This window comes from Amblyomma mixtum, chromosome 3 (genome assembly GCF_055824585.1).
Source record: "Amblyomma mixtum isolate Tamu chromosome 3, ASM5582458v1, whole genome shotgun sequence".
In the NCBI taxonomy this organism is placed as follows: Eukaryota; Metazoa; Arthropoda; class Arachnida; order Ixodida; family Ixodidae; genus Amblyomma; species Amblyomma mixtum.
Window position 1 is genome coordinate 271,455,691 of NC_143014.1, and position 17,890 is coordinate 271,473,580.

The 17,890-nt window shown below is 47.4% G+C and overlaps 1 protein-coding gene across 1 annotated transcript in view; it reads left to right on the forward strand.

Moving 5' to 3' along the window:
• Positions 1-1,103: 1,103 nt before the first annotated feature.
• LOC149354755 (uncharacterized) overlaps positions 1,104-17,890 on the forward strand; it is a 67,230-nt gene continuing 50,443 nt past the window's right edge. The window contains exons 1-3 of the mRNA XM_089583506.1: positions 1,104-1,267; positions 2,009-2,079; positions 16,093-16,154. The gene's annotated coding sequence lies outside the window, so the exon portion shown is untranslated. The remainder of the gene's footprint in view (positions 1,268-2,008; positions 2,080-16,092; positions 16,155-17,890) is intronic.

The following is a 17,890-nucleotide window of genomic DNA, read 5'->3' on the forward strand; positions in this document are numbered from 1 at the left end:
TACAGATGGCTCTGTTTTAAATGGTAGAAATTCTGCAGCTGCTGCATGTGTTGCCCCAACACTGGGTGCTCGCGGGCAATGCAGACTCTCACCGCCAGCGTCCTCCACTGCTTCAGAACTTGCGGAATTTGTGCTGGCTTTGAATCTGCTTCGTCTCCATCCTCATCCTGCATGGGCGGCTGTTTTGACTGACTCCAAGACCGCAACTGAAGCCTTTCTTCATCCCGATAAGGGTCAAAATTTTGCACTATTCGCACACAGCTCGACGAGCTACAGGGCCATGGATGCAGTGTCACCTTCCACTGGGTGCGTTCCCATGTCGTAGTCGACCTAAATGATGCTGCTGATTACCTGGCACGTCAAGCCCACTTTCCCTCCCTCCTCATTTCCACTGCTGCATCATCTTATGGTTCTGCAAGACTTATAGTCTGGCTCCATGCCGAACTATATCATCCTGACCCCAGAATTTCCTCTGAGAGGCGACTTCACTGCGTGGACACCTGTGCTTTCACTCATGGCGATTTTGTTTTCCTTTTGAGGGTGCGTGTTGGCTGTGTGTGGACTGCTGAAAGGTAGCATCGCTTTCGTCTTTCATCCAGTGATGCTTGTGCTCTCTGTGGTGCTTGTGAAACTTCGGAACATCTCATCTGTCAGTGCCCATGTTTGCATCCGCATCTCACCAAGCTTTGCGGTGGGTTCCAAAAACTTGGCCTCTCCTGTGCCACGTTATGTGACTCCATCACCCCCCGAAGGCTCGACTGACGAGATTACCAGTGCCCTAAAAAAATTGCTCGAATTTTTCGAGGCATCGAACTTATGCCTGCGCCTCTAAACTGACGCGTGTGCTTCCTGCCATCTTTTCCATTTCCCTTGCCGCTCTCCACTCCTTACTCGCCTCATCTCTTCCTCTCTCCTACTATTTTTTCCCCTTCGCCTAAGTAGCGCCGCTGTGGTGGTCCCTTTTTATAGGAGACAGTCATAGGGTTGCACAACTCCCATACTTTATTCTTCCCCTCCCCTCCTAGCGTCCACTTCCAACCAAGTATCTCCAGTTCTGTGAGGCGTTCTCGTCAGCGACAGCCAACTGAAGCGATTGTGCAGGACGTTTGTGCCCATCGGTTGAGACCTGCGCATTCAGCTTCGGGGGCTACGGCGCCCTGCACTTCGCAAGCACACTGCGGCATGCAGATTTTGCAGTCTGTACACTGGAGGGAACGACCTTACGAAGTGTGGTGCCAGTCTGCAAGCCATATGCGATAACATCAAGGTACGTAGTTGCTCAACGCATTCAATTTCTGTCAATATTAGTATGGAATTCTCATATATTTTGCATCAGAGGCCCTTGTCCTGCTCCTGCTGCGTGACGTGGCACCTATCGTGCTTGTGGTGAAGGTCTTGCCGCAGTGTTTTGCCACAACGGACGTCGAGGCAAGCCATCGCTTGCTTAATGACAAGTTGACGGCTGCACTTAAGCGGATGTCATGTGTAGGCATCTTGAGCCCAGACGTGAGTAGCAATTCATGCTTGCCTTAACTGTTGTGCACCTTTCACAGAAAGGCAAGTGCAGTCAGCAACCCTGCCGAGCACTTGAGCGGTGTGCCAAGGAACAATAAAAGTGAAATATTATCTCAGCTGTTCTCTAACTGGTACAGTGCAGTTGACAGGACATATAGTATGCCAACGAGCCTTCGGTCTAGTGCCAGCATAATATTGACAATCGAGTGCAGGTTCAAAACTTTCATTGTCTTTATGTCATAGGGTGGCATTCTAGCACTTTAAACAGGCATTCTGACTACTGTACAAGAAGATGAGACAAATATAGTGGTGCCTTGCAACAATGTTTGTGCGTGGGGAAGCAAACAGTCATGAAGAAAAAGATTAGCGCCTCCATGTGACCGTGAATTTTCGAGCTGTTTTGATAACAGTCAAGGCGAGCAGACATGGACACAGTCCCCTTGCTATTCTCAGAGCTCAAACTTTCCTACATCAGTAGACCTTTGTTTTTCAGAGAGAGTCTGCAAATTGAGGTGTGCACCCACAGATACTGCAATGGAGCTATCCTTCAAGGCCAATTTCCAGGTGGGTGGCATACGGTCTGAGCCTTTCATAACATGGCAGCTGTACTCTTGCAAGCATTCAAATTATTGCTTGCTGCACTGGAGGGGTTGCAGTATAGCATACACACTTGTCAAACTCTTAAGCAGTAATTGCATGAGGTGATGTGTCCTGCGACCAAGGTGTAAGAATATATTTAGGTGCTGATACAGCGCCCGGCGGCATGACCAGATCTTGTTCACTACTCCTTGTGCTTGTCTCGAACGCGGACAGATGGCGCCATACCATGGGGGCTTGTCTAATCGCTGAGCTGCGCGGTCATAATGCAGGCATTGCGCAATCGTTTGGTGCCTCGGCGTGTAGTACATGTGCTTTGTTAAGTGCAGCAAGGCACAGAAGGATTGAAACTGCTGTCAACACCGAATGATTTTGGATGACTTCAGGTTTTAATTGCTGAGACAGCGTGAATGGGTGGAACAGCAGCGAGGACACTGCCCTGTGATCCTTCCGAGCTCATTTTTGAAATTCATTGACTGCAAAGTTTTTTTCATTCATCTGCATGAATGCTAAGAGCATAGTTAACTATACAGACTCTGAAATATAAAAGGTCAGCCGCAATGTGCATGCTCCCACATTTGGGCCAAAGAACCTGCGCGTACATTCCAACATTGCTTAGCAGTGTAATGCGCTAATGCTGTGAGATGATGCCCGCTGTGTAGAGAACAGGGTTATTTTTGGCCAACTGGCAGAGAAACCTTATGCAGAGAATGTGCAGAGAAACCTTGAGGGCGTTTCCACATTTCACCTGCATCAGAAATATTGCCTCTGCAACCAGGATAGAACCCGCGCTCTTGTGCTGCGTTGTGGAATGCCTCATACGAACAAGCACAGGGACTGAAAGGAAACCAAGTGTGCATTTGCGTCATTTTAATGGCTAGTGCAGTGCACTTTTAGCTATGCGACGCGAAAATGGTTAGTGAAAATTCTCCTCACAAGCTCATCTTTTACGCTGACACCGAGGATGCTGAGCTGTTGTCTGCCTCAAGAAAAGACTGGTGTGCAAGCGCAGAGGTAAAATACTTGCACGACTCTAAACTGGGATTGGTGAATGTCAGTTGAGAATAATTGTAGTTGGCATTGTGAAGTGGCTTGTTCTCCTCTATAATTTTGGGCGACGAAATTCTCCATCGAGCCTTCTAGGGTCTGGCATATTGTTACGGGGAAATACTATTTACATTTATTTACAAGCAGTAGGTGAATAGTTCCTAGCGGCGAGCATCAGGAAGCACCAACGCTAGCAGGAAGCACCAACAACCTCTTCTTCTTCGTGCGACCCTTTCACGTGGGAGGCCACTTCGACTTCCACTTCCTCTTCGTCGTAGCATGACCCCCGGCGGCATGAGCGCCGTCCCGGCATTAGGCCGGTGATAGAGGAGCGGCGTGGTAGGGCTTGAGGCGCATAACGTGAACAATGTCGGTGGGTGGTGTACATGAAGAGGATGCAGGTGTATGAGGAGCAACTTCATACGTGACATCGGTGACCTGACGCACAACACGATAAGGACCATGGTAGGGAGACAAAAGTTTTTCAGAGAGACCGACGCGACGGGAAGGGGACCACAGAAGAACGAGCGACCCCGGTTCGTAGGTGACATGACGAAGGCGATTATCGTACAATGACTTCTGCGCTTGTTGGGACGCTTGGAGCCGAGTTCGGGCGATTTGGCGAGCGTCTTCAGCTTGAGCAATGGCGTCCCGGGCGAAGGCGGTGACGGGACGGTCAGCGGATGGCACGAGTGTGTCCAATGGCAGGACGGCGTGTCTGCCGTATAAGAGATAGAATGGAGAGTAACCAGTTGTGTCATGCCTGGAGGTGTTGTAAGCGAACGGCACATAGGGCAAGGCGAGATCCCAGTCTTTGTGGTCGGGGGAGACGTACATAGACAACATGTCTGTTAAGGTTCGATTCAAACGTTCAGTTAGCCCGTTTGTCTGTGGGTGGTATGCTGTGGCAATCTTATGCTTGGTAGAACACGAACGCAGGATGTCGTCGACAACTCTGGACAGGAAATAGCGTCCGCGGTCTGTGAGTAATTGACGAGGGGCACCATGTTGTAGAATAAGACTGTGCAAAAGAAAGTCAGCGACATCGGTCGCGCAGCTCGTAGGCAGCGCACGGGTGATCGCATACCGAGTGCCATAGTCTGTGGCTACTGCGATCCACCTATTTCCGGAATCCGAGGTCGGGAATGGTCCGAGGAGATCGAGCCCTACACGGTGGAACGGCTCCACAGGCACGTCTATAGGATGCAGAAGACCAGGAGGTGGTGCCGAAGGCTTCTTTCTGCGCTGACAAAGGTCGCAATTGGTGACGTAATGCCGGACTGTACGGTATAATCCAGGCCAAAAGAAACGGCGCCATATGCGGTTGTAAGTTCGTGCCACACCAAGGTGGCCAGCTGCAGGCAGGTCATGGAGTTCTGCAATTATAGAAGACCGCAGCTGCTGGGGAATGACTAGAAGGAGTGGGCCCGTCAGGACGGAAGTTGCGACGATAGAGAATGTCATTTTTAGTAACGAAGAGCTGCAGGGAACGCTTCAAGCTTCCAGAGCTGACGCCCTCGATGATGGTTTGCAAATATGGGTCTTTGCGCTGCTCCTCGGCGATGTTGTGTAGATCAGAAATGCCAAACAGGGAAGGGATATCGTCAGTGTCACTGAGAGCAGGTGGCTCGACAGGGTACCGAGACAGGCAATCAGCGTCTTGGTGGAGACGTCCAGACTTGTACACGACAGTGTACGAATATTCCTGAAGGCGTAGCGCCCAGCGGCCAAGACGCCCAGAAGGGTCTTTCAGCGAGGACAGCCAGCATAGGGCGTGGTGGTCCGTGACAACAGAAAAAACACGCCCGAACAAGTATGGCCGGAATTTAGCTACAGCCCAAACCAGAGCGAGGCACTCACGTTCCGTAATGGAGTAATTTCGCTCGGCAGGTGAAAGCAGGTGGCTAGCATACGCAACCACGTGGTGTGGGCCCCGGGAGCGTTGAGCCAGCACGGCTCCGATCCCGTAGCCACAGGCGTCCGTGCGGAGTTCAGTAGGGGCCGCGGGATCAAAATGTGCCAGAATCGGGGATGATGTCAGCAGGCGGACAAGCATGGAAAACGAATTTGGTTGATCAGAGCCCCAGGTAAAGTCTGTGTCCGTCTTCAGGAGGTCAGTGAGGGGACGAGCGATAAGGGCAAAATCTTGAATAAAACGGCGAAAGTAGGAGCACAGCCCAAGAAAACTGCGCACGTCTTTCTGAGAATTTGGGCGAGGGAACTGTTGCACCGCTGCAATTTTTTGCTGGATCAGGACTTACACCGGAGGCATCGACGAGATGTCCCAGAATGGTTAGTTGCCGGCGGCCGAATTGGCATTTGGACGAGTTGAGCTGGAGCCCAGCCGTACGAAAGACAGTCAGGATACTCCTGAGACGTTCAAGGTGCGAGGCAAATGTGGGCGAGAAGACAACAACATCGTCAAGGTAGCACAGACACGTAGTCCACTTAAATCCGCGAAGGAGTGAGTCCATCATCCGTTCGAAAGTAGCTGGTGAATTACAAAGTCCGAACGGCATCACTTTGAACTGGTATAAACCGTCAGGTGTGACGAAAGCTGTCTTTTCGCGGTCTTGCTCGTCAACGGCAATTTGCCAATAACCGGAACGAAGGTCAATGGAAGAAAAGTATTGAGATCCGTGAAGACAGTCGAGAGCGTCATCGATCCTAGGGAGTGGGTAGACGTCTCTTCTTGTGATGCGGTTCAGGTGGCGGTAGTCGACGCAGAAACGCCAACTGCCGTCTTTCTTTTTAACAAGGACGACTGGAGAGGCCCAAGGACTGGACGACGGTTCGATTATGTCTTTAGCAAGCATCTTTTCGACTTCCTGTTGTATCACTTGGCGTTCGGAGCTGGACACCCTATAAGGCCGGCGGTGCAGAGGAGTGGCGTCACCAGTGTTGATACGATGCTTCACAATAGTCGTACGAGCTAAAGGGCGGTCATTGAAGTAAAATATGTCCTGAAAAGATGCCAGAAGATGGGTAAGTGCCTCGGCTTGGTCGGCAAAGAGATCTGAAGCGATCATATTGGCAAAGTGGTCAGGTCTCGAAAGAGCTGTGACATGATTGTCCGGAGAGGACGATACACAATTTGTGACTGCAGGGATCACGTATTCATCGGTAGGGGACAGCGTGGCGAGGCACATGTCTTGAGGAAGCGTCTGGACGTGCGTACTGAAGTTGAGAACAGGTAACCACGCGCTGTTTGCTGAGACTGCGACAACCGTATGGGCAAGGGTAACATTCTTTGTGACGGGCAAATAAAGGACAGGGGTGATGATATACTGGCCGTTAGGAAGAGGTGGAACAGATTTAAACAATACGTAAGTAGCGGCTTCAGGTGGTAAGCGGGTGAACTCGGCAGTACAGAGACGGTGCACAACTGGGGCAGGTGGTTCTGAGAGGTACGGTAGGTCCAACTCAACAACACTTGTAGCACAGTCAATAAGGGCTGCATGCTCACTAAGGAAATCAAGGCCGAGTATGACGTCATGAGGGCACTGATTCAGAACGGTAAAGAGCACGGTGGTTTGGCGGTCAGAAATCGTCACACGAGCAGCACACAGGCCGAGGACTGGGGACGTTGTGCCATCGGCAACTCGAACAACAGCTGTAGGAGCAGGCGTCAGTACTTTGCGGAGGTGGCGTCGTAGGTCGGAACTCATCACAGAACTGTGGGTGCCCGTGTCAACCAGAGCAGAGATGGCAACGCCATCGACTTGTATGGTCAGTAAATTGCGCGGGGCACGAAGAACTAAACGAGGGTTTTGGAGCCGGGTCGTATCTGCAGCATCACCTCTGGACGCTGCAGAAATTAGTTTTCTGCCTGTGATCGTCCGTAGGGGCCGGGAGAGGAAGCGCGCGGTCGTTGCGGCGAACAGGACTGGCGGCGCTGTGGAGATGGTGAGCGGCTGAAGCGGGGCGGCGGGACGTCGGTGGTGGGTCTTGACGTGTCCAAGGGTCGCGAGAAAGAGCTTGAGTCTGCAACGTCGCGGCGATAAGGTGGGGTCGAGTAACGGTTCCGCTGGGAGGAGTACCATCGACTACGGCAATGACGGGCGATGTGGCCGACACGGGAACAGTTGAAACAGATAGGCCTGTCGTCGGGCGTACGCCACTCGGAGGGGTTGCGCGGCCGAGGAGCGGCGTAAACAGGCCGGACAGGGTATAGAGGAGGGACTTCGGGCACTTGGGAGGGAAGAAGAGCGGCGACAGAGGACAAACCCAAGTTAGCAATTTCCTGGCGGACGACGGCTTGAATAAGTGGAAGGGGCAGGGGCTGGTTGGCTGCAGGTGTTGCTAAGGAGGCCGGAGCAATGGCTTCAAGCTCACGGCGTATGATACGGGTCACGTTCTCTGGTGAGGTCGGCTGGTTCCGTGGACAAAGATCTTGGCAGGACGAAGACGCAGCCGTGTTGGGCAGGCGTGCGATATGCTGGGTGATCCGTCGGCTTTTGGCGTCCTCGAAGCGGCGGCATTCTTTTACGATGTCTGCAATCTTGTCGCAGTTCTTATAAACGAGCAGATTGAAGGCATCGTCTGCAATGCCTTTCAGCACATGTCCGACTTTGTCAGCCTCGCTCATCTCCTTATCGACCGTGTAGCACAAAGCCAACACGTCCTGAATATAGGACACGTAGGACTCCGTGGATGACTGGGCGCGACTGGCAAGATCTCTTGTAGCGGCAAGCTGCCGGCCGAGTGGTTTGCCGAAAAGGTCAATAAGTTTCTGCTTACAGTCATCCCAACTGCTTAATGTCTCTTCGTTACTGTCGTACCACTTCAGCGCCGTGCCCTTAAGGTAAAAAACCACGTTCGCAAGCATGAAAGTTTGGTCCCACCGGTTGTTAGCGCTGCACCGTTCATGCTTGCGAAGCCAGGTCTCAACGTCAGCGTCGTCGTCCCCAGAGAAGGGTCCAGGATCCCGAGGGTGAGTGAGGATCACTGAGGACACTGATGCTGCCGAATCTGGAGGAGCGGCTTCCGTCATTGTAAGCCGTGGAAGGTAGCGGCGGCGTGAAAGGTACTTCGGGGGTGGAAGGTAGCGCCCGCTGCGTAGTTCCGTCTTGCCGCACCTCCACCAAGATGTTACGGGGAAATACTATTTACATTTATTTACAAGCGGTAGGTGAATAGTTCCTAGCGGCGAGCATCAGGAAGTACCAACACTAGCAGGAAGCACCAACAACCTCTTCTTCTTCGTGCGACCCTTTCACGTGGGAGGCCACTTCGACTTCCACTTCCTCTTCGTCGTAGCAATATTATGCATCTGCAAATATGCAGCTGTATATTTGTTATGTTACCGGCAAGCTGTGCAAACTGCTCGGCCACGTTCGCTGCTCCACAAGTGAATGGCCAGGGTTGCCGTTGGGAACATTTTAAAAGGAGCCAAAACTTAAGCTGAAAGTAGCCAAAAGTAGCCATGTTATTCAATCTTAGCATCAAATTTGTTGCGAAATAGAATAGAAGCGATATTAGGAATATGACTGTTATCGATGAAAAATAACTGTTAGCATTTTAAATCAACACAAGAAACAGAATAAAGGGCACAAAATTTTATCATTTTTTCTTGGCCCCCAAGGCACTGGTATGTTGCAGATAGGTGAATTATTAAGTGCTCTGTGCATGTAGATAGTGTGATCTTGCGAGAGTAATTTTGTCACGTTCTAGCCAACAACCCACCCAGTAAGACATTGAAGCTGTTTTAGACCTGAAGCCGTAGATCGAACTTGATTCGTGTCATCACCATAAGGCAGTGAATCTTCATTTTGTTGCGCACCTTTTTTTATGAAGCTATCACAGGAGAACACGTGCTCAACGTCAGAGTTGGGATTTCAAAAGGGACAAAACTTTGTGCCTTATTGCACCAGGTGCAGAAAGGCCATTCGCTGTGTCTTTGAACAATCCGACCACTGCATGCCAGGCACTCAAACATGATGTGTAATCAATTTCACGCGTATTGTTTGCATTTGCCACATTTCCGACTACAGCTCGATGGAGGAACATCTATAAAAAATGCAGCTTAAGTATGCCTTGACGGCTCTTCATGCTTTCTTTGTCATCAGGATTGATGGCATGCAGCCTCCTAAGTGCAGGGCATTAGGAAGCCACTGCAGGAGTTGTATCGCAATTTGCCTCAAGAACTGGAAGCATCGCTCTATCACGGCTCCTGGGCCTAGTGAAATCTTTTCCCTGGAGATGTCACCTTCTTTAGCATCGCGCTGCGCTCACATGTAAGCTACATAGCTAGCCTAGCTGTGCGTAGGGGTGCCTCGATGTGAACTGACCTTGCCGGCGAGGATGCTGTGAGTTAAAAAATGGCTAATAAATGCACCAAAATAAAAGTTCAAAGTAGCCAGGTTGCCAACCTGAAATTTTCATCACCAGACAGGTTTCAGAAGTAGCTAGTTTGGCACAAAGTAGCCACCAACGGCAACCCTTCCAATGGCCACTACTCTTCAGTGCCCCCGCGCCGCTGTGGTCGGCGCATGTCATCATCATCATCATCGTGATCAGCCTGACTACGCCCACTGCAGGGCAAAGGCCTCTCCCATGTCTCTCCAATTTACCCTGTCCTTTGCCAGTTGCGGCCACGATATCCCAGCAAACTTCTTAATCTCATCTGCCCTCCTAACTTTCTGCCACCCCTCGCTATGCTTGCCTTCTTTTGGAGTCCACTCCATTACCCTTAAGGACCAGCGGTTATCTTGTCTTCGCATTATATGTCCTGCTCAAGCCCATTTCTTCCGCATGTACTAGAGGGTGAACATGATCTGTGTGCGCTTTCCACCGCGGCAGGCAGTATGTGTCAACACCTAAAATATTCTTACACTGTGCCTGCGACACCATCGCCTATCACTGGCGTGCCCTTAAAGCATCATCTTGTCGTTCGGTCATCTCACGGCATCGGGGAAGTGTAATTATACTAGCTCCCAGTTTTTAAGACTAAGCAGCATGAAGTATGACAACAGTACTGATGAAAAATCTTCTGGTAATATATTGTATTCCTCAGAGATGCTGTGAGTGTTGAAAAAATATGCAAGTAGTGACTTTAGCCTCCCACAACCATAATAGTTAATAATAGGTAGCCAAAATGACCTTCCTTGCTTCATTATGACTGCCAAGCTTTCACTTGACTATTTCACCAAGCTATAGCTCGGATGAAGCGAGCACGGCAGCTACTTCGCTGAAACCATGCTCTAAAAAAACCTCCTTTGCAAATCCCCAAATCTTTCTGTGATTGGTTAGTCTTGCGAGCTGTTTTCGGGCCATGAATGACTGAAATTTTTGGCAAACCCTGAATTTAAGTGACAGTAGTTTGATGGAAACTGATTATAATGTGCACCAACACGGCTGCTTTTACCATCGAAAAATTGTGAAATGTTTGTTATGTTTAGGATTCTCTGAAGAAATTTGTCAAAAAAAAGACTAAAAATTTTCAGTAGCTATGTGTGTGGGCGACGTGGCCAGTTGCACATACCGTATTTATTCACATAATGATTGCACTCGCGTAATGATCGCACCCCCGAATTTTGTTGGCAAAATTCAAATGTCGTTATTCTTCGCGCAATGATTGCACCCCGAACTTGCCGCTGCAATTTGTCATGTGCCAAGTCTCGCCGACGATGATCGTACTTGCCATCTACCTAACAGGTTGCACGTGCAGATTATCATCTTGCTGTGTCAGCATTGCAGCGGCAGCCACCTGTTGGCTGACCTGCAGTCACACAGGCAGTCTAAATGCACTTATGCTTATACGCGGATACCAATCTTAACTGTGGTTATCTCGAATCATGGTTCGCCGTTGTCACAGAACCCGCCACCGTTATGGGTTGCGGTGCAACGAACGAAGCGACGTGGTGATCCGGAGCAAAGCGACATTTGCAAATATCTTGCAGCGCAGTTGGCGCAGTGTCGAGAGTGGCATCCAGCGATGCTGTCTGGTTGCAGCCCTGCCTTCACAGCCAAATACATCGCCACGCCGCCCGCTAACCGCCTGCGCCAAGGAAACATCTTTGCGGCAGATCCCTGGCACCAGCGTCAGAAAACCGTGCTCAACTTTCTTGTTCTCATAAATAATAAGCCCTGGAATACGGGAATGTCAAAAATAAAACCTCCTTGAGGGTCGCTGACTTGTACCGAGTTGCTGGTAGGAGTAATAACTGATAGAAGCTAGTTTTAAGTTCGTAGCATCTGCCGCTGTTTTAGCACAACTGACCTGATCGGTTTGCACGCCAGCTCTGCTGTGAAGGCGTCGCTGAAGTTGATCGTATATATTGCTTTTAATATGAAACAATTAAGTTGTCAGTAAGGCAGTGCCATAAGTTTACCATTTAGTATAGCATTGGTCAATTCAAAAGCGCCGTGGTTTCGATACAAAACAAGTTAGGCCTAGCGACGACTAGGGAGTCGCACACCAGAGTGCCATCGTCCGTTGCGCTTGCGGGCAGTACCATTGCGGTAAACACACGGAATCCGGTGCTACGACTGTTGCGAACGTGTCATCTAATTTAGCGCTGCGGCAGAGACTCTAGCTTGAGCGCTGCGGGATGTTGCTGTTGTACGCTGTTGCTGTGCCTTCGGTCGGTATAAAAGGCTGCATAAAAGCACCATCGCGCAGCACTATACACACTGCCTATTTTGATGCGTTGCTCTTGGAACATGATTTAATACGCAGAAAGTACGTTCTTGAAGTAGGACAGCTAGTCCGCTTTTCGCACAATGCCTTCTCGGTTAACGACTTAAACCGAGGTAGCCAAGCTTGGTTCGCAATAACTGCGTTTAGCTACGTAACCGAGGGTAGTGGGCCCGTGTGACAAGGGTAGTTTGACCTGCAACTTGTTTGCGTTTTCGGGGCTCAGAAATTTTTTGTAGAAAATTTACCCCGGGTAATGATTGCACCCCTAAATTTGTGCCAATTTTTTGAAAAAAAAAGTGCGATCATTGTGTGACTAGGTACGTATCACCCACATACATTGCTGTACAACTTATGTCCTCATTTCTGCTACAGAAAATGCTAGAACAGATTGCTGTTTTTAAAAGCAGTTTGTTTACAGCTTGCACAAAACACAATGTGGAGTTTATTGCAAGAGAAACAAATATTGAAACTTATAGCCTGGAGTTGAGCATGACATTATCGCAAGGGCCTAGAGTTTATATGCTCATCTTTGTTTACAGGCACTAAAAAAGACACAACACAGGGCAGAAAGATGGGGTGAAGATATGCAGATGAACTTGTATTTATGCAGGCATTTTTGCACAAACATGCCACTGTTTGTAATTTACTGCACACTCTCAAATGTCTTGTCATCTGCCTTGGACATCTCTTGGCAGCTCACAGAGTCTGGCTAAGTATCATGGCACGGCAGTGGCCACAGTGACAAGTAGGGTGAATGTTTTTTGTATTATTATTGTTATTATTTCAGGACGCAAAACGCAAGTTGTTGTGGGCTTGTGTGTCTATAGCCGAAGCTAATTTCAGAAAAAATGCTTTGGGTGTGCACGGGGCACGTTTTTGGAAGCGCTTACTCACGAGAAATGCGGCATCTTTTTTTTAAGGAGAAAGGGCATGACCAAAGAAATGAACAAAAATGAGTGAATGACCTTCAAGAGCACGAAAATCATACCACACCAACAGCAAAGTCTGTGGCACTGAATGTGACAACTCGTGCAAATAGTGTGCGGAGAAATGTCTTCCAGACGGCGTGGTGTGTGCGCTTGGGAAAATATTCACATTGTTGATGTAAACAGCAAAGAGCGAGCTACAACATATGCGGGGTCGCACGTGCTAGTGACCTAGTTTTTGTCCTTCGCAGTGTCACAGTGGCAATGGCTGATGCAATGGCAGACAGAGCCATCTATGCAGCTCGGGCCAAAGCGAACAAAAATCTCTTAGGCAAGCAGCAAAATAACATGCCAACCACATTGCTTATCAATTTAAAATTGGTTGCCTATAAACTATTTGCAGCGCCATGTCATGGGGCTGCCACCTTTGATCACATGGTCACACTGTCTTAACACACCCTCCGACTGCTTGGCTCCTGCCTTGTCCCGATGGGTGCTGCATCTGGGGGTTTGGCTCCGACAGCCAGTGTTTCAACTTATATGGTTGTAAAAGAGTAGGAAGACGACACTATCGTTTGGCCAAAGCACCAAAGAACATTTTAGAACTGTAATTTGATCATTTGAGGCATGATCGGGCTGCATGTCGCAGAGAGACACTCAGCTCTCCGCCTCTTCAAACCAGCGAAGGGACCACTTGAATGCTACACTCTTCAACAACAACCTGCAAGCTACCAGGCCACTGCTCATACGTTTTGAAGAGATATGCGAAAACCTCGCCATATTAGACATACTACCCAGCATTGCTCAAAGACGAGATCCACTTCCTCCATGGTACAATTTGTCAGCAATCCGCGATTTTGCACTAATTCATTTCTGTAAGAAGCAAACTCCAGAACAACAGATTATACAAGAATTTCTTGCGTTCGAAGAAAAATACAGTGGGTGCCTGGACTTTTATATGGATGGCTGAAGAACTTATGTTTATGTTGGAAGTGCAGTGGTACAAGGGAATGGGAAAGAAATAGTAAGACTTCCACAGTGTGCATCGATTTTCACTGCCAAATGTTATGCCGTCTATGTAACTGTAGAAAAGGTATTAAAAAATAACCTCACAAACATTAATATTTATGCACCCTCTCTAATTGTACTTGCAGCTCTCCACTTTAAATTATTTATGCAGACTCTCTAAGTGTACTTAGAGCTCTCCACTTTAAGAATGCAATCTGTCCGCTTCATGACAACGTCATACACAGCATAAAAATAGCCACAGCTCAAGGACAAAACAAAACTGTGCTGGGTGCCGAGGCATGTCAGGACTAAAGGCAACGAGAGAGCAAATGTCTGTGCTGCTCAAGCTCGTGGCAAGCAAATAGAGTTCATATACCCTTTAAAGATTGCATGAAGCTAGTACATCGTTAAATAATAAAAAATTAGCAGTTGGCTTAGAACAATGAAGCAAATAACAAACTTCACTTTGTAAAGCCCTTAGGTGAATGGAAGTCTTGCACCCACCAGAAACCTTTCGAGGAAGTGATGATCTGCAGTCTGCGTATAGGACACAGACATCTCGCATATAACTTGATACTGACAAAAGAAGGCGAGCCTTTTTGCAAATAATGCAGAGGTGAGATTACAGTAAACCACATTTTATTTTTATGCACAAAGCTTGAATCACTGAGAAAAAAATAATTTATCCCATTTTACAAAGAACATGTTCCTTTTCATCCAGCCTTGATTTTAGGTGAAGACACTCTGGTCAGTATACCACATGTTTTCAGCTTTTTATGGGAAGCAAACATGCTTCATAAACTCTAAAAGTTGGCACTATGCTTCGCTACACACAGTGAAACCTCAGCCACTTTCTCAATCCTAAGAAGATGGCAGAGGCCATTATCTGAGTTCATGGAAACCTCTAGAGCGTTGCCCACCCAAGGGTGGTTGCTGAGGTCACCCGATCTTAAAGCTTCTACGAACAAGCATTTCTAAAATTCTTGTCCTTGATCATTATTAAAGATTATGAAATAATTTTTTAGGCCCTTTACACCACCATTGTTTTACACCTTTTATTAAAATTCTGCACAAAACAATTTTCTACACCTTGAGTTTGACGCATGATAACCTTAGATGCTTATGCGTCATTAAACCAAACACAATGCTTGAATGCTTGCTTTTTCGTCCATTGAAGGCTGTGTTGAATGTTTTTTTACTGTTATTGTCTAAAGCAGCAAGGTTTTATGCTGCTGTGGCAGCGCAGCTAGGTCGTTTTCGTTTTGTGTACATGTCTGCAGACACCGCTCTAAAACATTCACATGCACATCGCACACATTTGTTTGCAACCTGTTAATGATGCTTTGGAAGCCAAAAATATTTTCTACTGCTTTGTTCAACAAAAAAGGTGACAGAAGTAAATATATACAAAAATGGTAATTACCATGGCAACAGTACCGTGCATTAAGCAGCCTTCTTGAGCTGGCATGCAGTCGTTTTGAAGGATTTCCAGATTGTAATTACGTGCACATGCAACCATGTGGTCGAGGCCTCATTGGTAATAAGTAACCAGCTTCACTGTGAGCGCTGACCTGCGAGGTCAGTTTTAGTGACTTGCTCATGGGCTGCGAGAAAGAAACCATCACCCAGCACAGCACCCACAATGCTACTGCTTTATACCGGACATGGTCCATGAATACCACGCTTTTCGGGGCAAAGTTCAGCAGTAACACCAAGACATGTACTACAGACCGACAGCATGCATTGTCCGCTCGCATGGCTGTGAACTGTCCAATCTATACTAACGGTACATATTAGTGTAAGTCGTCCTTCTTTTTTGTTCCTGACGAGCAATAGGGTCTCACTACATGCACAAACGCAACTGACAGGAACTGAAAGGATGCCGTCTCGGTTTCGGCGGTGGAACAGCTTGTTCATGCGGATATGTTGTGTACTTACCCTCGCAGACTTTCTTAGATAGAAACCTTTCTTTCTTGAATGGCTGTCCAGCGCTGGTTGATGTGTTTGTTCCGTTCGCTTGTTCGGAAAGGGTGCATGGTGAATGGGTGTGAACAGGGGCAGTTCTTGAGCAGTTCGGTTCCGTGAAGCTCACAAATAATCTCATCGCACATCTTTAACTCTGTCACAATTCCTGTGATCCACAATTCAGCACGTATTTTCTCTGCCTTTCCACATATTGGTAGAAAAAGCACATTTGGCAGCCACCCGGGGTAATTACACTGCTGCGCCACTACGTACATGCTGGCGATTTATGAGGCTCATAATGGCGCCATGTTCTGAGCTAAAGCCCCTTGATAATTTGAAAGTAGTGACACTCTCCTCCTCGCTGAACTTTCCTCCTCGATTCTCCTCTCGCAGCGGCTGCAAGCTCTGTGCACAACACGCTTTTTCTCCTTGGCGCCCGCCGGCTGGCCGCAGCAGTGAGTGAAGCGTGTGTTTTTGAGCCAGGTCTGCGCTCCAGGAGTGCACAAAATATTTGAAAAATTGCGAAGAAAGCATTGATAATGCCGAAGTAACGTTCATGAAGAGACTGGTTTCTTCTTGGAACTGTTTGAATGGGTAATACTGATGTAAACAAAGCTTTCAGGCAAGTTCTGTACTGCAGACACTTTTTAAGTCACATGATAAGGTGTTTTACTTTGTTCACCTGATCTAGTACTGCCTCTGTCTTTGTCTGTGTTTGTTTTTTTAGAGCGTGAACTCTGTCACTGTGGTAAAACTTTGGAAAACCTTCAAGATCATAGAAGGTCAAAGCTGGACTTAGTCTGTTTCGCTAGTGTCAAGCTATCTGTCTAAGCATAGTATATGTCATGTGATCAACCGTGAGTTTGGGTCATTGATTAATTATACACTTATTTTGACTACTTACTGGGCGAAATTAATTGATATTTAGTAAATTGCAATTAAAACCAAAAATTTGCACTGTAGCATCGAGTCATATACCGTTGGAAAGCTTACACCAAGTGTAATGGCACTTTGCTAGTTATCGATCCACATTAAACTGTGTTAATTAGTTAATTTTGTATAAAACCAAACTTTGAGCTAGACGATCAAGTCATATACCGTTGAAAAGCTTGGGATGAGTGAAAATGCTCTGAATTAGTTAGCAATCCCTATTAATTAGCGTTAATGAACTATATGCAATCAAAACCACCCTTTTCATTTTAGCATCGAGTCATACACCTTTTGAAAGCATAGGATGAGTGCAGATGAGCTGTGCTAGTTATCGACCCGAATCAATTAGTGCTAATTATTTAACTGCTGTTAAATCCAAACTTTGCACTATAGATGGAAAACTAAGGGCAAGTGTAAACGCATTATGCTAGCTAGTCTCACAGCAACAGAGCTGACACTCTAACTAGGCTTAACACGAACTGATTCGAAATGTTTTCTAAGCTTGTGCATACTTGCGTGTAGTAGGTCTTATTTAGCGTGCACCCGCTTACAATAAATTAGTCATGAGTGCATCTTTTGTCCATAAGTTTCTCTCATTAGTGTGAAAGTGGCTTTTGCACTCTAGTCTGTTCACTGAATAAAACAGTTGCGCACTTTCAATGCGATCAAGGAGTGCGGACAACCATTCATCGACCGCAATTCATCGAACATTATTAGGCACTGGTGTCAAGGAAGCTTAAGTATATACCCAGTGTACCTATGAGAGAATGCATTCTATATCTCTAGGCAAGATAAACACCTCTCGATAATGTAATATTATACTTGACACCGAAATTTTGTTCCAGTATGTAGTAGGGGATATAAGGCTGGTGTTTTGATTAGGCATCACAAAAACATATATAATTAAAGAAAATGAGAGCATGGTCAGCAGGATGGTTTATTTTTGCGCACACACAAGAACGTTGATTGACAAGATACATGTAACAGACGGGAGCATCACATAATATTCAGCATCTACGCTAGTGCAGAAATCTGCTATGCAATATTGATGACAGTTGAGAAAAAACATGCTCAAGGAAATACAACAGTGGTGTATGTCTTAGCCCAAATCAACGTCACTTTATACATGTATATAGCAGTTTCATGCAACTGAAAGTCGATGGACAATGGGATCTTACGCTAAAAGCTTGTCTTTTAAAAATTGCAGATTTGTTTTTATAAAGACGATGCAAGTGCAAGAACTAGCACGTTTTGAGCCCAG